Raw genomic sequence first — 22,018 nt, 5'->3', positions numbered from 1 at the left:
AAACGTGAAAAAAAAGTAAGAGGAAGAGAAGGGAAAAAAAGGTGGAAATGGGTTTAAAAGTGATTTCGGCGGAGAAATATATATATATATATATATATATATATATATATATATATATACGCGCACACACACACATATATATAAACGTATTCTCCGTTGAGATATTGCAGCCGCTGCTGTGTCCAGGCCCAGGAGCCTTAGCACTGTGCTGTGATGTCACTCAATACCACTGACATCACTAGGTGTAAACAACATCTCTCCTTTGCTGTGTATGTGACTATGGAGCTGTTTGGTGATGTCGTCTATTATGGCCTTCATAGAAGCAACAGGAGATTGTTGCATCCATCTAGAACCCTCAGAACTACAGTGCTATGATGTCACTCACTTCCACAGGCCTTGCAGAGTGTAAACAACAACAACCCAGCTTTGTTGTGTATGTAACCATAGGGATTTGTGATGTCACCTAGAACCTTCACAGCAGCGACAGCTTTATGAGGAGCATCAGCACTGCTCTGCCTGAGCAGAACCATCACCGCCATAGGTTGTCAAATAACCCGGGTTTAACCCACACAGGTAAGTCCAATGGGGTGCAGGCATGTCCTCTATGCTTACAGCTTCCCGTGGGTGTTGGTTTGATACCGTTTGGGGACAGCCAAGGAGGCATCTGCAGGCAACAAAGGTAGGTGTGTGCTTGTGTGTGTGTTTCCTATGCAGATCCTAAGCCCAGTGTCACATGCAAGTAGGAGGAGTAAGAAGGGTTCCTGGCAAATCCGGGTTATGGATTGCATTTAAAAAGGCCCCGTGGGAGTGCAATGGGCCCCTGTCTTGCTGCTTAGCAATAATGGTATGGGTTTAGGTTCTGCTGTGTGTACTGGTGGTTGACTGCCCCCCAGCCCAGAGTGTGCATGGAAAATTGTCTGGCAGCCTCCCTGACAGCAAGCAGTGATAGTGCCCATGAAGGGCACCTTGTTGGGCCCGCCCCTTTCACGGTTATCGCTTCTCGGCCTTTTGGCTAAGATCAAGTGTAGTATCTGTTCTTATCAGTTTAATATCTGATACGTCCCCTATCTGGGGACCATATATTAAATGGATTTTTGAGAACGGGGGCCGATTTCGAAGCTTGCTTCCGTCGCCCTATGCATTGACCCGATATGGCAGTATCTTCGGGTACAGTGCACCACCCCCTTACAGGGTTAAAAAGAAAGATTCCTACTTTCATTGCTACCTGCTTGCTGGCTAGCCAGCTAGCCAGCCCTGTGGGCCTTGCTGCTGCTGCAGCCAAAAAACAAAAGGTGGTGCTGCTGCTGCTTCTGCTGCTTCTGCTTCTGCTTGTGTCTGGCCGCTGTTGGAGCGTCCAGGCACAGGACTTCTGCTGCTGCTGACTAAATGGCCTCCTTAATTGGATCATTTGAGTAGCCAGCACACCTGTGCAGGTAGGGCATGACATGATAGGCAGCTGCCTTGATAGCGGGTGGGTGCTGAATGTTCCTAATTGACAAAATAAGATTAATGCTTATGAAGAAATATAAAATCTCATCCCTTCCCCAATATCGCGCCACACCCCTACCCCTTAATTCCCTGGTTGAACTTGATGGACATATGTCTTTTTTCGACCGTACTAACTATGTAACTATGTAACATAACATGGGGGGGGGGGGGGTCTCCTGGCTGTTCACACAGGTGTGTCATTGCTGTACATTGACCATGCATTGCTTCTGTGGTATTGCAAAGGCAAAGACAAATGCTTCCAGCCATCCATTGCACTAATGGATTGGTCATCAGCTGGCTGTCTATGTCCCGCATCAATATAGACCAAAGTACAGAGGGTTAGGCTATGCTATTGTGCACCTACCTGATGCATCAGAAGGTGCGAGGCCCTTGCTAAATTCTGTGCACAGACTTTGAGATCTATACTTTAGACTGTATCTAAACCTGCTCCAACATGGACTGACATTCTGGCCTACTTTCAGCCGATGCGACTTGTCTGTCGCTGAACAGTCGCTTTTTATGTATTCAGCACCTATGTATAATGTTGTAAAAATGCTCTAGAAGCTAAAGTCGCAGAAATGTCACACATATTTGGCCTGCAACTTTCTGTGCGACAAATTCAGACAGGAAAAATCAGTATAAATCCTTAGAAAATTATCCCCCAGTGTCTCCATCTGCTGGCGGTATTGAATAAGCATTGCTGCACTGATGGGGTATGCATTAGACGAAAAAAAAGAAGAAAAAGAAGAATAATACGCCCAGAAAAGAGGCGAAAAGGAGAAAAACGTAAAAAAACGTGAAAAAAAAGTAAGAGGAAGAGAAGGGAAAAAAAGGTGGAAATGGGTTTAAAAGTGATTTCGGCGGAGAAATATATATATATATATATATATATATATATATATATATATATATACGCGCACACACACACATATATATAAACGTATTCTCCGTTGAGATATTGCAGCCGCTGCTGTGTCCAGGCCCAGGAGCCTTAGCACTGTGCTGTGATGTCACTCAATACCACTGACATCACTAGGTGTAAACAACATCTCTCCTTTGCTGTGTATGTGACTATGGAGCTGTTTGGTGATGTCGTCTATTATGGCCTTCATAGAAGCAACAGGAGATTGTTGCATCCATCTAGAACCCTCAGAACTACAGTGCTATGATGTCACTCACTTCCACAGGCCTTGCAGAGTGTAAACAACAACAACCCAGCTTTGTTGTGTATGTAACCATAGGGATTTGTGATGTCACCTAGAACCTTCACAGCAGCGACAGCTTTATGAGGAGCATCAGCACTGCTCTGCCTGAGCAGAACCATCACCGCCATAGGTTGTCAAATAACCCGGGTTTAACCCACACAGGTAAGTCCAATGGGGTGCAGGCATGTCCTCTATGCTTACAGCTTCCCGTGGGTGTTGGTTTGATACCGTTTGGGGACAGCCAAGGAGGCATCTGCAGGCAACAAAGGTAGGTGTGTGCTTGTGTGTGTGTTTCCTATGCAGATCCTAAGCCCAGTGTCACATGCAAGTAGGAGGAGTAAGAAGGGTTCCTGGCAAATCCGGGTTATGGATTGCATTTAAAAAGGCCCCGTGGGAGTGCAATGGGCCCCTGTCTTGCTGCTTAGCAATAATGGTATGGGTTTAGGTTCTGCTGTGTGTACTGGTGGTTGACTGCCCCCCAGCCCAGAGTGTGCATGGAAAATTGTCTGGCAGCCTCCCTGACAGCAAGCAGTGATAGTGCCCATGAAGGGCACCTTGTTGGGCCCGCCCCTTTCACGGTTATCGCTTCTCGGCCTTTTGGCTAAGATCAAGTGTAGTATCTGTTCTTATCAGTTTAATATCTGATACGTCCCCTATCTGGGGACCATATATTAAATGGATTTTTGAGAACGGGGGCCGATTTCGAAGCTTGCTTCCGTCGCCCTATGCATTGACCCGATATGGCAGTATCTTCGGGTACAGTGCACCACCCCCTTACAGGGTTAAAAAGAAAGATTCCTACTTTCATTGCTACCTGCTTGCTGGCTAGCCAGCTAGCCAGCCCTGTGGGCCTTGCTGCTGCTGCTGCAGCCAAAAAACAAAAGGTGGTGCTGCTGCTGCTTCTGCTGCTTCTGCTTCTGCTTGTGTCTGGCCGCTGTTGGAGCGTCCAGGCACAGGACTTCTGCTGCTGCTGACTAAATGGCCTCCTTAATTGGATCATTTGAGTAGCCAGCACACCTGTGCAGGTAGGGCATGACATGATAGGCAGCTGCCTTGATAGCGGGTGGGTGCTGAATGTTCCTAATTGACAAAATAAGATTAATGCTTATGAAGAAATATAAAATCTCATCCCTTCCCCAATATCGCGCCACACCCCTACCCCTTAATTCCCTGGTTGAACTTGATGGACATATGTCTTTTTTCGACCGTACTAACTATGTAACTATGTAACATAACATGGGGGGGGGGGTCTCCTGGCTGTTCACACAGGTGTGTCATTGCTGTACATTGACCATGCATTGCTTCTGTGGTATTGCAAAGGCAAAGACAAATGCTTCCAGCCATCCATTGCACTAATGGATTGGTCATCAGCTGGCTGTCTATGTCCCGCATCAATATAGACCAAAGTACAGAGGGTTAGGCTATGCTATTGTGCACCTACCTGATGCATCAGAAGGTGCGAGGCCCTTGCTAAATTCTGTGCACAGACTTTGAGATCTATACTTTAGACTGTATCTAAACCTGCTCCAACATGGACTGACATTCTGGCCTACTTTCAGCCGATGCGACTTGTCTGTCGCTGAACAGTCGCTTTTTATGTATTCAGCACCTATGTATAATGTTGTAAAAATGCTCTAGAAGCTAAAGTCGCAGAAATGTCACACATATTTGGCCTGCAACTTTCTGTGCGACAAATTCAGACAGGAAAAATCAGTATAAATCCTTAGAAAATTATCCCCCAGTGTCTCCATCTGCTGGCGGTATTGAATAAGCATTGCTGCACTGATGGGGTATGCATTAGACGAAAAAAAAGAAGAAAAAGAAGAATAATATGCCCAGAAAAGAGGCGAAAAGGAGAAAAACGTAAAAAAACGTGAAAAAAAAGTAAGAGGAAGAGAAGGGAAAAAAAGGTGGAAATGGGTTTAAAAGTGATTTCGGCGGAGAAATATATATATATATATATATATATATATATATACGCGCACACACACACATATATATAAACGTATTCTCCGTTGAGATATTGCAGCCGCTGCTGTGTCCAGGCCCAGGAGCCTTAGCACTGTGCTGTGATGTCACTCAATACCACTGACATCACTAGGTGTAAACAACATCTCTCCTTTGCTGTGTATGTGACTATGGAGCTGTTTGGTGATGTCGTCTATTATGGCCTTCATAGAAGCAACAGGAGATTGTTGCATCCATCTAGAACCCTCAGAACTACAGTGCTATGATGTCACTCACTTCCACAGGCCTTGCAGAGTGTAAACAACAACAACCCAGCTTTGTTGTGTATGTAACCATAGGGATTTGTGATGTCACCTAGAACCTTCACAGCAGCGACAGCTTTATGAGGAGCATCAGCACTGCTCTGCCTGAGCAGAACCATCACCGCCATAGGTTGTCAAATAACCCGGGTTTAACCCACACAGGTAAGTCCAATGGGGTGCAGGCATGTCCTCTATGCTTACAGCTTCCCGTGGGTGTTGGTTTGATACCGTTTGGGGACAGCCAAGGAGGCATCTGCAGGCAACAAAGGTAGGTGTGTGCTTGTGTGTGTGTTTCCTATGCAGATCCTAAGCCCAGTGTCACATGCAAGTAGGAGGAGTAAGAAGGGTTCCTGGCAAATCCGGGTTATGGATTGCATTTAAAAAGGCCCCGTGGGAGTGCAATGGGCCCCTGTCTTGCTGCTTAGCAATAATGGTATGGGTTTAGGTTCTGCTGTGTGTACTGGTGGTTGACTGCCCCCCAGCCCAGAGTGTGCATGGAAAATTGTCTGGCAGCCTCCCTGACAGCAAGCAGTGATAGTGCCCATGAAGGGCACCTTGTTGGGCCCGCCCCTTTCACGGTTATCGCTTCTCGGCCTTTTGGCTAAGATCAAGTGTAGTATCTGTTCTTATCAGTTTAATATCTGATACGTCCCCTATCTGGGGACCATATATTAAATGGATTTTTGAGAACGGGGGCCGATTTCGAAGCTTGCTTCCGTCGCCCTATGCATTGACCCGATATGGCAGTATCTTCGGGTACAGTGCACCACCCCCTTACAGGGTTAAAAAGAAAGATTCCTACTTTCATTGCTACCTGCTTGCTGGCTAGCCAGCTAGCCAGCCCTGTGGGCCTTGCTGCTGCTGCAGCCAAAAAACAAAAGGTGGTGCTGCTGCTGCTTCTGCTGCTTCTGCTTCTGCTTGTGTCTGGCCGCTGTTGGAGCGTCCAGGCACAGGACTTCTGCTGCTGCTGACTAAATGGCCTCCTTAATTGGATCATTTGAGTAGCCAGCACACCTGTGCAGGTAGGGCATGACATGATAGGCAGCTGCCTTGATAGCGGGTGGGTGCTGAATGTTCCTAATTGACAAAATAAGATTAATGCTTATGAAGAAATATAAAATCTCATCCCTTCCCCAATATCGCGCCACACCCCTACCCCTTAATTCCCTGGTTGAACTTGATGGACATATGTCTTTTTTCGACCGTACTAACTATGTAACTATGTAACATAACATGGGGGGGGGGGGGGGGTCTCCTGGCTGTTCACACAGGTGTGTCATTGCTGTACATTGACCATGCATTGCTTCTGTGGTATTGCAAAGGCAAAGACAAATGCTTCCAGCCATCCATTGCACTAATGGATTGGTCATCAGCTGGCTGTCTATGTCCCGCATCAATATAGACCAAAGTACAGAGGGTTAGGCTATGCTATTGTGCACCTACCTGATGCATCAGAAGGTGCGAGGCCCTTGCTAAATTCTGTGCACAGACTTTGAGATCTATACTTTAGACTGTATCTAAACCTGCTCCAACATGGACTGACATTCTGGCCTACTTTCAGCCGATGCGACTTGTCTGTCGCTGAACAGTCGCTTTTTATGTATTCAGCACCTATGTATAATGTTGTAAAAATGCTCTAGAAGCTAAAGTCGCAGAAATGTCACACATATTTGGCCTGCAACTTTCTGTGCGACAAATTCAGACAGGAAAAATCAGTATAAATCCTTAGAAAATTATCCCCCAGTGTCTCCATCTGCTGGCGGTATTGAATAAGCATTGCTGCACTGATGGGGTATGCATTAGACGAAAAAAAAGAAGAAAAAGAAGAATAATACGCCCAGAAAAGAGGCGGAAAGGAGAAAAACGTAAAAAAACGTGAAAAAAAAGTAAGAGGAAGAGAAGGGAAAAAAAGGTGGAAATGGGTTTAAAAGTGATTTCGGCGGAGAAATATATATATATATATATATATATATATATATATATATACGCGCACACACACACATATATATAAACGTATTCTCCGTTGAGATATTGCAGCCGCTGCTGTGTCCAGGCCCAGGAGCCTTAGCACTGTGCTGTGATGTCACTCAATACCACTGACATCACTAGGTGTAAACAACATCTCTCCTTTGCTGTGTATGTGACTATGGAGCTGTTTGGTGATGTCGTCTATTATGGCCTTCATAGAAGCAACAGGAGATTGTTGCATCCATCTAGAACCCTCAGAACTACAGTGCTATGATGTCACTCACTTCCACAGGCCTTGCAGAGTGTAAACAACAACAACCCAGCTTTGTTGTGTATGTAACCATAGGGATTTGTGATGTCACCTAGAACCTTCACAGCAGCGACAGCTTTATGAGGAGCATCAGCACTGCTCTGCCTGAGCAGAACCATCACCGCCATAGGTTGTCAAATAACCCGGGTTTAACCCACACAGGTAAGTCCAATGGGGTGCAGGCATGTCCTCTATGCTTACAGCTTCCCGTGGGTGTTGGTTTGATACCGTTTGGGGACAGCCAAGGAGGCATCTGCAGGCAACAAAGGTAGGTGTGTGCTTGTGTGTGTGTTTCCTATGCAGATCCTAAGCCCAGTGTCACATGCAAGTAGGAGGAGTAAGAAGGGTTCCTGGCAAATCCGGGTTATGGATTGCATTTAAAAAGGCCCCGTGGGAGTGCAATGGGCCCCTGTCTTGCTGCTTAGCAATAATGGTATGGGTTTAGGTTCTGCTGTGTGTACTGGTGGTTGACTGCCCCCCAGCCCAGAGTGTGCATGGAAAATTGTCTGGCAGCCTCCCTGACAGCAAGCAGTGATAGTGCCCATGAAGGGCACCTTGTTGGGCCCGCCCCTTTCACGGTTATCGCTTCTCGGCCTTTTGGCTAAGATCAAGTGTAGTATCTGTTCTTATCAGTTTAATATCTGATACGTCCCCTATCTGGGGACCATATATTAAATGGATTTTTGAGAACGGGGGCCGATTTCGAAGCTTGCTTCCGTCGCCCTATGCATTGACCCGATATGGCAGTATCTTCGGGTACAGTGCACCACCCCCTTACAGGGTTAAAAAGAAAGATTCCTACTTTCATTGCTACCTGCTTGCTGGCTAGCCAGCTAGCCAGCCCTGTGGGCCTTGCTGCTGCTGCAGCCAAAAAACAAAAGGTGGTGCTGCTGCTGCTTCTGCTGCTTCTGCTTCTGCTTGTGTCTGGCCGCTGTTGGAGCGTCCAGGCACAGGACTTCTGCTGCTGCTGACTAAATGGCCTCCTTAATTGGATCATTTGAGTAGCCAGCACACCTGTGCAGGTAGGGCATGACATGATAGGCAGCTGCCTTGATAGCGGGTGGGTGCTGAATGTTCCTAATTGACAAAATAAGATTAATGCTTATGAAGAAATATAAAATCTCATCCCTTCCCCAATATCGCGCCACACCCCTACCCCTTAATTCCCTGGTTGAACTTGATGGACATATGTCTTTTTTCGACCGTACTAACTATGTAACTATGTAACATAACATGGGGGGGGGGGGGGGTCTCCTGGCTGTTCACACAGGTGTGTCATTGCTGTACATTGACCATGCATTGCTTCTGTGGTATTGCAAAGGCAAAGACAAATGCTTCCAGCCATCCATTGCACTAATGGATTGGTCATCAGCTGGCTGTCTATGTCCCGCATCAATATAGACCAAAGTACAGAGGGTTAGGCTATGCTATTGTGCACCTACCTGATGCATCAGAAGGTGCGAGGCCCTTGCTAAATTCTGTGCACAGACTTTGAGATCTATACTTTAGACTGTATCTAAACCTGCTCCAACATGGACTGACATTCTGGCCTACTTTCAGCCGATGCGACTTGTCTGTCGCTGAACAGTCGCTTTTTATGTATTCAGCACCTATGTATAATGTTGTAAAAATGCTCTAGAAGCTAAAGTCGCAGAAATGTCACACATATTTGGCCTGCAACTTTCTGTGCGACAAATTCAGACAGGAAAAATCAGTATAAATCCTTAGAAAATTATCCCCCAGTGTCTCCATCTGCTGGCGGTATTGAATAAGCATTGCTGCACTGATGGGGTATGCATTAGACGAAAAAAAAGAAGAAAAAGAAGAATAATACGCCCAGAAAAGAGGCGAAAAGGAGAAAAACGTAAAAAAAGTGAAAAAAAAGTAAGAGGAAGAGAAGGGAAAAAAAGGTGGAAATGGGTTTAAAAGTGATTTCGGCGGAGAAATATATATATATATATATATATATATATATATATATATATATATATATATATACGCGCACACACACACATATATATAAACGTATTCTCCGTTGAGATATTGCAGCCGCTGCTGTGTCCAGGCCCAGGAGCCTTAGCACTGTGCTGTGATGTCACTCAATACCACTGACATCACTAGGTGTAAACAACATCTCTCCTTTGCTGTGTATGTGACTATGGAGCTGTTTGGTGATGTCGTCTATTATGGCCTTCATAGAAGCAACAGGAGATTGTTGCATCCATCTAGAACCCTCAGAACTACAGTGCTATGATGTCACTCACTTCCACAGGCCTTGCAGAGTGTAAACAACAACAACCCAGCTTTGTTGTGTATGTAACCATAGGGATTTGTGATGTCACCTAGAACCTTCACAGCAGCGACAGCTTTATGAGGAGCATCAGCACTGCTCTGCCTGAGCAGAACCATCACCGCCATAGGTTGTCAAATAACCCGGGTTTAACCCACACAGGTAAGTCCAATGGGGTGCAGGCATGTCCTCTATGCTTACAGCTTCCCGTGGGTGTTGGTTTGATACCGTTTGGGGACAGCCAAGGAGGCATCTGCAGGCAACAAAGGTAGGTGTGTGCTTGTGTGTGTGTTTCCTATGCAGATCCTAAGCCCAGTGTCACATGCAAGTAGGAGGAGTAAGAAGGGTTCCTGGCAAATCCGGGTTATGGATTGCATTTAAAAAGGCCCCGTGGGAGTGCAATGGGCCCCTGTCTTGCTGCTTAGCAATAATGGTATGGGTTTAGGTTCTGCTGTGTGTACTGGTGGTTGACTGCCCCCCAGCCCAGAGTGTGCATGGAAAATTGTCTGGCAGCCTCCCTGACAGCAAGCAGTGATAGTGCCCATGAAGGGCACCTTGTTGGGCCCGCCCCTTTCACGGTTATCGCTTCTCGGCCTTTTGGCTAAGATCAAGTGTAGTATCTGTTCTTATCAGTTTAATATCTGATACGTCCCCTATCTGGGGACCATATATTAAATGGATTTTTGAGAACGGGGGCCGATTTCGAAGCTTGCTTCCGTCGCCCTATGCATTGACCCGATATGGCAGTATCTTCGGGTACAGTGCACCACCCCCTTACAGGGTTAAAAAGAAAGATTCCTACTTTCATTGCTACCTGCTTGCTGGCTAGCCAGCTAGCCAGCCCTGTGGGCCTTGCTGCTGCTGCAGCCAAAAAACAAAAGGTGGTGCTGCTGCTGCTTCTGCTGCTTCTGCTGCTTCTGCTGCTTCTGCTTCTGCTTGTGTCTGGCCGCTGTTGGAGCGTCCAGGCACAGGACTTCTGCTGCTGCTGACTAAATGGCCTCCTTAATTGGATCATTTGAGTAGCCAGCACACCTGTGCAGGTAGGGCATGACATGATAGGCAGCTGCCTTGATAGCGGGTGGGTGCTGAATGTTCCTAATTGACAAAATAAGATTAATGCTTATGAAGAAATATAAAATCTCATCCCTTCCCCAATATCGCGCCACACCCCTACCCCTTAATTCCCTGGTTGAACTTGATGGACATATGTCTTTTTTCGACCGTACTAACTATGTAACTATGTAACATAACATGGGGGGGGGGGGGGGTCTCCTGGCTGTTCACACAGGTGTGTCATTGCTGTACATTGACCATGCATTGCTTCTGTGGTATTGCAAAGGCAAAGACAAATGCTTCCAGCCATCCATTGCACTAATGGATTGGTCATCAGCTGGCTGTCTATGTCCCGCATCAATATAGACCAAAGTACAGAAGGTTAGGCTATGCTATTGTGCACCTACCTGATGCATCAGAAGGTGCGAGGCCCTTGCTAAATTCTGTGCACAGACTTTGAGATCTATACTTTAGACTGTATCTAAACCTGCTCCAACATGGACTGACATTCTGGCCTACTTTCAGCCGATGCGACTTGTCTGTCGCTGAACAGTCGCTTTTTATGTATTCAGCACCTATGTATAATGTTGTAAAAATGCTCTAGAAGCTAAAGTCGCAGAAATGTCACACATATTTGGCCTGCAACTTTCTGTGCGACAAATTCAGACAGGAAAAATCAGTATAAATCCTTAGAAAATTATCCCCCAGTGTCTCCATCTGCTGGCGGTATTGAATAAGCATTGCTGCACTGATGGGGTATGCATTAGACGAAAAAAAAGAAGAAAAAGAAGAATAATACGCCCAGAAAAGAGGCGAAAAGGAGAAAAACGTAAAAAAACGTGAAAAAAAAGTAAGAGGAAGAGAAGGGAAAAAAAGGTGGAAATGGGTTTAAAAGTGATTTCGGCGGAGAAATGTATATATATATATATATATATATATATATATATATATATATATATACGCGCACACACACACATATATATAAACGTATTCTCCGTTGAGATATTGCAGCCGCTGCTGTGTCCAGGCCCAGGAGCCTTAGCACTGTGCTGTGATGTCACTCAATACCACTGACATCACTAGGTGTAAACAACATCTCTCCTTTGCTGTGTATGTGACTATGGAGCTGTTTGGTGATGTCGTCTATTATGGCCTTCATAGAAGCAACAGGAGATTGTTGCATCCATCTAGAACCCTCAGAACTACAGTGCTATGATGTCACTCACTTCCACAGGCCTTGCAGAGTGTAAACAACAACAACCCAGCTTTGTTGTGTATGTAACCATAGGGATTTGTGATGTCACCTAGAACCTTCACAGCAGCGACAGCTTTATGAGGAGCATCAGCACTGCTCTGCCTGAGCAGAACCATCACCGCCATAGGTTGTCAAATAACCCGGGTTTAACCCACACAGGTAAGTCCAATGGGGTGCAGGCATGTCCTCTATGCTTACAGCTTCCCGTGGGTGTTGGTTTGATACCGTTTGGGGACAGCCAAGGAGGCATCTGCAGGCAACAAAGGTAGGTGTGTGCTTGTGTGTGTGTTTCCTATGCAGATCCTAAGCCCAGTGTCACATGCAAGTAGGAGGAGTAAGAAGGGTTCCTGGCAAATCCGGGTTATGGATTGCATTTAAAAAGGCCCCGTGGGAGTGCAATGGGCCCCTGTCTTGCTGCTTAGCAATAATGGTATGGGTTTAGGTTCTGCTGTGTGTACTGGTGGTTGACTGCCCCCCAGCCCAGAGTGTGCATGGAAAATTGTCTGGCAGCCTCCCTGACAGCAAGCAGTGATAGTGCCCATGAAGGGCACCTTGTTGGGCCCGCCCCTTTCACGGTTATCGCTTCTCGGCCTTTTGGCTAAGATCAAGTGTAGTATCTGTTCTTATCAGTTTAATATCTGATACGTCCCCTATCTGGGGACCATATATTAAATGGATTTTTGAGAACGGGGGCCGATTTCGAAGCTTGCTTCCGTCGCCCTATGCATTGACCCGATATGGCAGTATCTTCGGGTACAGTGCACCACCCCCTTACAGGGTTAAAAAGAAAGATTCCTACTTTCATTGCTACCTGCTTGCTGGCTAGCCAGCTAGCCAGCCCTGTGGGCCTTGCTGCTGCTGCAGCCAAAAAACAAAAGGTGGTGCTGCTGCTGCTTCTGCTGCTTCTGCTTCTACTTGTGTCTGGCCGCTGTTGGAGCGTCCAGGCACAGGACTTCTGCTGCTGCTGACTAAATGGCCTCCTTAATTGGATCATTTGAGTATCCAGCACACCTGTGCAGGTAGGGCATGACATGATAGGCAGCTGCCTTGATAGCGGGTGGGTGCTGAATGTTCCTAATTGACAAAATAAGATTAATGCTTATGAAGAAATATAAAATCTCATCCCTTCCCCAATATCGCGCCACACCCCTACCCCTTAATTCCCTGGTTGAACTTGATGGACATATGTCTTTTTTCGACCGTACTAACTATGTAACTATGTAACATAACATGGGGGGGGGGGGGGGGTCTCCTGGCTGTTCACACAGGTGTGTCATTGCTGTACATTGACCATGCATTGCTTCTGTGGTATTGCAAAGGCAAAGACAAATGCTTCCAGCCATCCATTGCACTAATGGATTGGTCATCAGCTGGCTGTCTATGTCCCGCATCAATATAGACCAAAGTACAGAGGGTTAGGCTATGCTATTGTGCACCTACCTGATGCATCAGAAGGTGCGAGGCCCTTGCTAAATTCTGTGCACAGACTTTGAGATCTATACTTTAGACTGTATCTAAACCTGCTCCAACATGCACTGACATTCTGGCCTACTTTCAGCCGATGCGACTTGTCTGTCGCTGAACAGTCGCTTTTTATGTATTCAGCACCTATGTATAATGTTGTAAAAATGCTCTAGAAGCTAAAGTCGCAGAAATGTCACACATATTTGGCCTGCAACTTTCTGTGCGACAAATTCAGACAGGAAAAATCAGTATAAATCCTTAGAAAATTATCCCCCAGTGTCTCCATCTGCTGGCGGTATTGAATAAGCATTGCTGCACTGATGGGGTATGCATTAGACGAAAAAAAAGAAGAAAAAGAAGAATAATACGCCCAGAAAAGAGGCGAAAAGGAGAAAAACGTAAAAAAACGTGAAAAAAAAGTAAGAGGAAGAGAAGGGAAAAAAAGGTGGAAATGGGTTTAAAAGTGATTTCGGCGGAGAAATATATATATATATATATATATATATATATATATATATATATATATATACGCGCACACACACACATATATATAAACGTATTCTCCGTTGAGATATTGCAGCCGCTGCTGTGTCCAGGCCCAGGAGCCTTAGCACTGTGCTGTGATGTCACTCAATACCACTGACATCACTAGGTGTAAACAACATCTCTCCTTTGCTGTGTATGTGACTATGGAGCTGTTTGGTGATGTCGTCTATTATGGCCTTCATAGAAGCAACAGGAGATTGTTGCATCCATCTAGAACCCTCAGAACTACAGTGCTATGATGTCACTCACTTCCACAGGCCTTGCAGAGTGTAAACAACAACAACCCAGCTTTGTTGTGTATGTAACCATAGGGATTTGTGATGTCACCTAGAACCTTCACAGCAGCGACAGCTTTATGAGGAGCATCAGCACTGCTCTGCCTGAGCAGAACCATCACCGCCATAGGTTGTCAAATAACCCGGGTTTAACCCACACAGGTAAGTCCAATGGGGTGCAGGCATGTCCTCTATGCTTACAGCTTCCCGTGGGTGTTGGTTTGATACCGTTTGGGGACAGCCAAGGAGGCATCTGCAGGCAACAAAGGTAGGTGTGTGCTTGTGTGTGTGTTTCCTATGCAGATCCTAAGCCCAGTGTCACATGCAAGTAGGAGGAGTAAGAAGGGTTCCTGGCAAATCCGGGTTATGGATTGCATTTAAAAAGGCCCCGTGGGAGTGCAATGGGCCCCTGTCTTGCTGCTTAGCAATAATGGTATGGGTTTAGGTTCTGCTGTGTGTACTGGTGGTTGACTGCCCCCCAGCCCAGAGTGTGCATGGAAAATTGTCTGGAAGCCTCCCTGACAGCAAGCAGTGATAGTGCCCATGAAGGGCACCTTGTTGGGCCCGCCCCTTTCACGGTTATCGCTTCTCGGCCTTTTGGCTAAGATCAAGTGTAGTATCTGTTCTTATCAGTTTAATATCTGATACGTCCCCTATCTGGGGACCATATATTAAATGGATTTTTGAGAACGGGGGCCGATTTCGAAGCTTGCTTCCGTCGCCCTATGCATTGACCCGATATGGCAGTATCTTCGGGTACAGTGCACCACCCCCTTACAGGGTTAAAAAGAAAGATTCCTACTTTCATTGCTACCTGCTTGCTGGCTAGCCAGCTAGCCAGCCCTGTGGGCCTTGCTGCTGCTGCAGCCAAAAAACAAAAGGTGGTGCTGCTGCTGCTTCTGCTGCTTCTGCTTCTGCTTGTGTCTGGCCGCTGTTGGAGCGTCCAGGCACAGGACTTCTGCTGCTGCTGACTAAATGGCCTCCTTAATTGGATCATTTGAGTAGCCAGCACACCTGTGCAGGTAGGGCATGACATGATAGGCAGCTGCCTTGATAGCGGGTGGGTGCTGAATGTTCCTAATTGACAAAATAAGATTAATGCTTATGAAGAAATATAAAATCTCATCCCTTCCCCAATATCGCGCCACACCCCTACCCCTTAATTCCCTGGTTGAACTTGATGGACATATGTCTTTTTTCGACCGTACTAACTATGTAACTATGTAACATAACATGGGGGGGGGGGGGGTCTCCTGGCTGTTCACACAGGTGTGTCATTGCTGTACATTGACCATGCATTGCTTCTGTGGTATTGCAAAGGCAAAGACAAATGCTTCCAGCCATCCATTGCACTAATGGATTGGTCATCAGCTGGCTGTCTATGTCCCGCATCAATATAGACCAAAGTACAGAGGGTTAGGCTATGCTATTGTGCACCTACCTGATGCATCAGAAGGTGCGAGGCCCTTGCTAAATTCTGTGCACAGACTTTGAGATCTATACTTTAGACTGTATCTAAACCTGCTCCAACATGGACTGACATTCTGGCCTACTTTCAGCCGATGCGACTTGTCTGTCGCTGAACAGTCGCTTTTTATGTATTCAGCACCTATGTATAATGTTGTAAAAATGCTCTAGAAGCTAAAGTCGCAGAAATGTCACACATATTTGGCCTGCAACTTTCTGTGCGACAAATTCAGACAGGAAAAATCAGTATAAATCCTTAGAAAATTATCCCCCAGTGTCTCCATCTGCTGGCGGTATTGAATAAGCATTGCTGCACTGATGGGGTATGCATTAGACGAAAAAAAAGAAGAAAAAGAAGAATAATACGCCCAGAAAAGAGGCGAAAAGGAGAAAAACGTAAAAAAACGTGAAAAAAAAGTAAGAGGAAGAGAAGGGAAAAAAAGGTGGAAATGGGTTTAAAAGTGATTTCGGCGGAGAAATATATATATATATATATATATATATATATATATATATACGCGCACACACACACATATATATAAACGTATTCTCCGTTGAGATATTGCAGCCGCTGCTGTGTCCAGGCCCAGGAGCCTTAGCACTGTGCTGTGATGTCACTCAATACCACTGACATCACTAGGTGTAAACAACATCTCTCCTTTGCTGTGTATGTGACTATGGAGCTGTTTGGTGATGTCGTCTATTATGGCCTTCATAGAAGCAACAGGAGATTGTTGCATCCATCTAGAACCCTCAGAACTACAGTGCTATGATGTCACTCACTTCCACAGGCCTTGCAGAGTGTAAACAACAACAACCCAGCTTTGTTGTGTATGTAACCATAGGGATTTGTGATGTCACCTAGAACCTTCACAGCAGCGACAGCTTTATGAGGAGCATCAGCACTGCTCTGCCTGAGCAGAACCATCACCGCCATAGGTTGTCAAATAACCCGGGTTTAACCCACACAGGTAAGTCCAATGGGGTGCAGGCATGTCCTCTATGCTTACAGCTTCCCGTGGGTGTTGGTTTGATACCGTTTGGGGACAGCCAAGGAGGCATCTGCAGGCAACAAAGGTAGGTGTGTGCTTGTGTGTGTGTTTCCTATGCAGATCCTAAGCCCAGTGTCACATGCAAGTAGGAGGAGTAAGAAGGGTTCCTGGCAAATCCGGGTTATGGATTGCATTTAAAAAGGCCCCGTGGGAGTGCAATGGGCCCCTGTCTTGCTGCTTAGCAATAATGGTATGGGTTTAGGTTCTGCTGTGTGTACTGGTGGTTGACTGCCCCCCAGCCCAGAGTGTGCATGGAAAATTGTCTGGCAGCCTCCCTGACAGCAAGCAGTGATAGTGCCCATGAAGGGCACCTTGTTGGGCCCGCCCCTTTCACGGTTATCGCTTCTCGGCCTTTTGGCTAAGATCAAGTGTAGTATCTGTTCTTATCAGTTTAATATCTGATACGTCCCCTATCTGGGGACCATATATTAAATGGATTTTTGAGAACGGGGGCCGATTTCGAAGCTTGCTTCCGTCGCCCTATGCATTGACCCGATATGGCAGTATCTTCGGGTACAGTGCACCACCCCCTTACAGGGTTAAAAAGAAAGATTCCTACTTTCATTGCTACCTGCTTGCTGGCTAGCCAGCTAGCCAGCCCTGTGGGCCTTGCTGCTGCTGCAGCCAAAAAACAAAAGGTGGTGCTGCTGCTGCTTCTGCTGCTTCTGCTTCTACTTGTGTCTGGCCGCTGTTGGAGCGTCCAGGCACAGGACTTCTGCTGCTGCTGACTAAATGGCCTCCTTAATTGGATCATTTGAGTATCCAGCACACCTGTGCAGGTAGGGCATGACATGATAGGCAGCTGCCTTGATAGCGGGTGGGTGCTGAATGTTCCTAATTGACAAAATAAGATTAATGCTTATGAAGAAATATAAAATCTCATCCCTTCCCCAATATCGCGCCACACCCCTACCCCTTAATTCCCTGGTTGAACTTGATGGACATATGTCTTTTTTCGACCGTACTAACTATGTAACTATGTAACATAACATGGGGGGGGGGGGGGGTCTCCTGGCTGTTCACACAGGTGTGTCATTGCTGTACATTGACCATGCATTGCTTCTGTGGTATTGCAAAGGCAAAGACAAATGCTTCCAGCCATCCATTGCACTAATGGATTGGTCATCAGCTGGCTGTCTATGTCCCGCATCAATATAGACCAAAGTACAGAGGGTTAGGCTATGCTATTGTGCACCTACCTGATGCATCAGAAGGTGCGAGGCCCTTGCTAAATTCTGTGCACAGACTTTGAGATCTATACTTTAGACTGTATCTAAACCTGCTCCAACATGCACTGACATTCTGGCCTACTTTCAGCCGATGCGACTTGTCTGTCGCTGAACAGTCGCTTTTTATGTATTCAGCACCTATGTATAATGTTGTAAAAATGCTCTAGAAGCTAAAGTCGCAGAAATGTCACACATATTTGGCCTGCAACTTTCTGTGCGACAAATTCAGACAGGAAAAATCAGTATAAATCCTTAGAAAATTATCCCCCAGTGTCTCCATCTGCTGGCGGTATTGAATAAGCATTGCTGCACTGATGGGGTATGCATTAGACGAAAAAAAAGAAGAAAAAGAAGAATAATACGCCCAGAAAAGAGGCGAAAAGGAGAAAAACGTAAAAAAACGTGAAAAAAAAGTAAGAGGAAGAGAAGGGAAAAAAAGGTGGAAATGGGTTTAAAAGTGATTTCGGCGGAGAAATATATATATATATATATATATATATATATATATATATATATACGCGCACACACACACATATATATAAACGTATTCTCCGTTGAGATATTGCAGCCGCTGCTGTGTCCAGGCCCAGGAGCCTTAGCACTGTGCTGTGATGTCACTCAATACCACTGACATCACTAGGTGTAAACAACATCTCTCCTTTGCTGTGTATGTGACTATGGAGCTGTTTGGTGATGTCGTCTATTATGGCCTTCATAGAAGCAACAGGAGATTGTTGCATCCATCTAGAACCCTCAGAACTACAGTGCTATGATGTCACTCACTTCCACAGGCCTTGCAGAGTGTAAACAACAACAACCCAGCTTTGTTGTGTATGTAACCATAGGGATTTGTGATGTCACCTAGAACCTTCACAGCAGCGACAGCTTTATGAGGAGCATCAGCACTGCTCTGCCTGAGCAGAACCATCACCGCCATAGGTTGTCAAATAACCCGGGTTTAACCCACACAGGTAAGTCCAATGGGGTGCAGGCATGTCCTCTATGCTTACAGCTTCCCGTGGGTGTTGGTTTGATACCGTTTGGGGACAGCCAAGGAGGCATCTGCAGGCAACAAAGGTAGGTGTGTGCTTGTGTGTGTGTTTCCTATGCAGATCCTAAGCCCAGTGTCACATGCAAGTAGGAGGAGTAAGAAGGGTTCCTGGCAAATCCGGGTTATGGATTGCATTTAAAAAGGCCCCGTGGGAGTGCAATGGGCCCCTGTCTTGCTGCTTAGCAATAATGGTATGGGTTTAGGTTCTGCTGTGTGTACTGGTGGTTGACTGCCCCCCAGCCCAGAGTGTGCATGGAAAATTGTCTGGAAGCCTCCCTGACAGCAAGCAGTGATAGTGCCCATGAAGGGCACCTTGTTGGGCCCGCCCCTTTCACGGTTATCGCTTCTCGGCCTTTTGGCTAAGATCAAGTGTAGTATCTGTTCTTATCAGTTTAATATCTGATACGTCCCCTATCTGGGGACCATATATTAAATGGATTTTTGAGAACGGTGGCCGATTTCGAAGCTTGCTTCCGTCGCCCTATGCATTGACCCGATATGGCAGTATCTTCGGGTACAGTGCACCACCCCCTTACAGGGTTAAAAAGAAAGATTCCTACTTTCATTGCTACCTGCTTGCTGGCTAGCCAGCTAGCCAGCCCTGTGGGCCTTGCTGCTGCTGCAGCCAAAAAACAAAAGGTGGTGCTGCTGCTGCTTCTGCTGCTTCTGCTTCTGCTTGTGTCTGGCCGCTGTTGGAGCGTCCAGGCACAGGACTTCTGCTGCTGCTGACTAAATGGCCTCCTTAATTGGATCATTTGAGTAGCCAGCACACCTGTGCAGGTAGGGCATGACATGATAGGCAGCTGCCTTGATAGCGGGTGGGTGCTGAATGTTCCTAATTGACAAAATAAGATTAATGCTTATGAAGAAATATAAAATCTCATCCCTTCCCCAATATCGCGCCACACCCCTACCCCTTAATTCCCTGGTTGAACTTGATGGACATATGTCTTTTTTCGACCGTACTAACTATGTAACTATGTAACATAACATGGGGGGGGGGGGGGGGGTCTCCTGGCTGTTCACACAGGTGTGTCATTGCTGTACATTGACCATGCATTGCTTCTGTGGTATTGCAAAGGCAAAGACAAATGCTTCCAGCCATCCATTGCACTAATGGATTGGTCATCAGCTGGCTGTCTATGTCCCGCATCAATATAGACCAAAGTACAGAGGGTTAGGCTATGCTATTGTGCACCTACCTGATGCATCAGAAGGTGCGAGGCCCTTGCTAAATTCTGTGCACAGACTTTGAGATCTATACTTTAGACTGTATCTAAACCTGCTCCAACATGGACTGACATTCTGGCCTACTTTCAGCCGATGCGACTTGTCTGTCGCTGAACAGTCGCTTTTTATGTATTCAGCACCTATGTATAATGTTGTAAAAATGCTCTAGAAGCTAAAGTCGCAGAAATGTCACACATATTTGGCCTGCAACTTTCTGTGCGACAAATTCAGACAGGAAAAATCAGTATAAATCCTTAGAAAATTATCCCCCAGTGTCTCCATCTGCTGGCGGTATTGAATAAGCATTGCTGCACTGATGGGGTATGCATTAGACGAAAAAAAAGAAGAAAAAGAAGAATAATACGCCCAGAAAAGAGGCGAAAAGGAGAAAAACGTAAAAAAACGTGAAAAAAAAGTAAGAGGAAGAGAAGGGAAAAAAAGGTGGAAATGGGTTTAAAAGTGATTTCGGCGGAGAATATATATATATATATATATATATATATATATATATATATATATATATATACGCGCACACACACACATATATATAAACGTATTCTCCGTTGAGATATTGCAGCCGCTGCTGTGTCCAGGCCCAGGAGCCTTAGCACTGTGCTGTGATGTCACTCAATACCACTGACATCACTAGGTGTAAACAACATCTCTCCTTTGCTGTGTATGTGACTATGGAGCTGTTTGGTGATGTCGTCTATTATGGCCTTCATAGAAGCAACAGGAGATTGTTGCATCCATCTAGAACCCTCAGAACTACAGTGCTATGATGTCACTCACTTCCACAGGCCTTGCAGAGTGTAAACAACAACAACCCAGCTTTGTTGTGTATGTAACCATAGGGATTTGTGATGTCACCTAGAACCTTCACAGCAGCGACAGCTTTATGAGGAGCATCAGCACTGCTCTGCCTGAGCAGAACCATCACCGCCATAGGTTGTCAAATAACCCGGGTTTAACCCACACAGGTAAGTCCAATGGGGTGCAGGCATGTCCTCTATGCTTACAGCTTCCCGTGGGTGTTGGTTTGATACCGTTTGGGGACAGCCAAGGAGGCATCTGCAGGCAACAAAGGTAGGTGTGTGCTTGTGTGTGTGTTTCCTATGCAGATCCTAAGCCCAGTGTCACATGCAAGTAGGAGGAGTAAGAAGGGTTCCTGGCAAATCCGGGTTATGGATTGCATTTAAAAAGGCCCCGTGGGAGTGCAATGGGCCCCTGTCTTGCTGCTTAGCAATAATGGTATGGGTTTAGGTTCTGCTGTGTGTACTGGTGGTTGACTGCCCCCCAGCCCAGAGTGTGCATGGAAAATTGTCTGGCAGCCTCCCTGACAGCAAGCAGTGATAGTGCCCATGAAGGGCACCTTGTTGGGCCCGCCCCTTTCACGGTTATCGCTTCTCGGCCTTTTGGCTAAGATCAAGTGTAGTATCTGTTCTTATCAGTTTAATATCTGATACGTCCCCTATCTGGGGACCATATATTAAATGGATTTTTGAGAACGGGGGCCGATTTCGAAGCTTGCTTCCGTCGCCCTATGCATTGACCCGATATGGCAGTATCTTCGGGTACAGTGCACCACCCCCTTACAGGGTTAAAAAGAAAGATTCCTACTTTCATTGCTACCTGCTTGCTGGCTAGCCAGCTAGCCAGCCCTGTGGGCCTTGCTGCTGCTGCAGCCAAAAAACAAAAGGTGGTGCTGCTGCTGCTTCTGCTGCTTCTGCTGCTTCTGCTGCTTCTGCTTCTGCTTGTGTCTGGCCGCTGTTGGAGCGTCCAGGCACAGGACTTCTGCTGCTGCTGCTGACTAAATGGCCTCCTTAATTGGATCATTTGAGTAGCCAGCACACCTGTGCAGGTAG

The 22,018-nt window shown here is 46.2% G+C and overlaps 10 non-coding genes across 10 annotated transcripts; all 10 read left to right on the top strand.

The window, feature by feature from the left end:
- The first annotated feature begins 992 nt into the window (after positions 1 to 992).
- On the top strand, positions 993 to 1,183 carry LOC130312666 (U2 spliceosomal RNA). Its single transcript, XR_008860762.1, has one exon. It is a non-coding gene; the product is annotated as a U2 spliceosomal RNA (small nuclear RNA).
- A 2,091-nt stretch (positions 1,184 to 3,274) lies between these two features.
- On the top strand, positions 3,275 to 3,465 carry LOC130312665 (U2 spliceosomal RNA). The gene has a single exon (XR_008860761.1). It is a non-coding gene; the product is annotated as a U2 spliceosomal RNA (small nuclear RNA).
- A 2,079-nt stretch (positions 3,466 to 5,544) lies between these two features.
- On the top strand, positions 5,545 to 5,735 carry LOC130312664 (U2 spliceosomal RNA). The gene has a single exon (XR_008860760.1). It is a non-coding gene; the product is annotated as a U2 spliceosomal RNA (small nuclear RNA).
- Positions 5,736 to 7,822: 2,087 nt separating this feature from the next.
- Positions 7,823 to 8,013, top strand: LOC130312663 (U2 spliceosomal RNA). The gene has a single exon (XR_008860759.1). It is a non-coding gene; the product is annotated as a U2 spliceosomal RNA (small nuclear RNA).
- Positions 8,014 to 10,112: 2,099 nt separating this feature from the next.
- LOC130312662 (U2 spliceosomal RNA) lies at positions 10,113 to 10,303 on the top strand. The gene has a single exon (XR_008860758.1). It is a non-coding gene; the product is annotated as a U2 spliceosomal RNA (small nuclear RNA).
- Positions 10,304 to 12,417: 2,114 nt separating this feature from the next.
- LOC130312661 (U2 spliceosomal RNA) lies at positions 12,418 to 12,608 on the top strand. Its single transcript, XR_008860757.1, has one exon. It is a non-coding gene; the product is annotated as a U2 spliceosomal RNA (small nuclear RNA).
- A 2,097-nt stretch (positions 12,609 to 14,705) lies between these two features.
- LOC130312660 (U2 spliceosomal RNA) lies at positions 14,706 to 14,896 on the top strand. Its single transcript, XR_008860756.1, has one exon. It is a non-coding gene; the product is annotated as a U2 spliceosomal RNA (small nuclear RNA).
- Positions 14,897 to 16,981: 2,085 nt separating this feature from the next.
- LOC130312659 (U2 spliceosomal RNA) lies at positions 16,982 to 17,172 on the top strand. The gene has a single exon (XR_008860755.1). It is a non-coding gene; the product is annotated as a U2 spliceosomal RNA (small nuclear RNA).
- Positions 17,173 to 19,262: 2,090 nt separating this feature from the next.
- LOC130312681 (U2 spliceosomal RNA) lies at positions 19,263 to 19,453 on the top strand. The gene has a single exon (XR_008860776.1). It is a non-coding gene; the product is annotated as a U2 spliceosomal RNA (small nuclear RNA).
- Positions 19,454 to 21,552: 2,099 nt separating this feature from the next.
- Positions 21,553 to 21,743, top strand: LOC130312658 (U2 spliceosomal RNA). Its single transcript, XR_008860754.1, has one exon. It is a non-coding gene; the product is annotated as a U2 spliceosomal RNA (small nuclear RNA).
- Positions 21,744 to 22,018: the final 275 nt, after the last annotated feature.

Source organism: Hyla sarda, unplaced genomic scaffold, assembly GCF_029499605.1.
Source record: "Hyla sarda isolate aHylSar1 unplaced genomic scaffold, aHylSar1.hap1 scaffold_1720, whole genome shotgun sequence".
Classification (NCBI taxonomy): Eukaryota; Metazoa; Chordata; class Amphibia; order Anura; family Hylidae; genus Hyla; species Hyla sarda.
The sequence above is the reverse complement of the archived record's forward strand: the minus strand, read 5'-3'. Positions and strand labels throughout refer to the sequence as shown.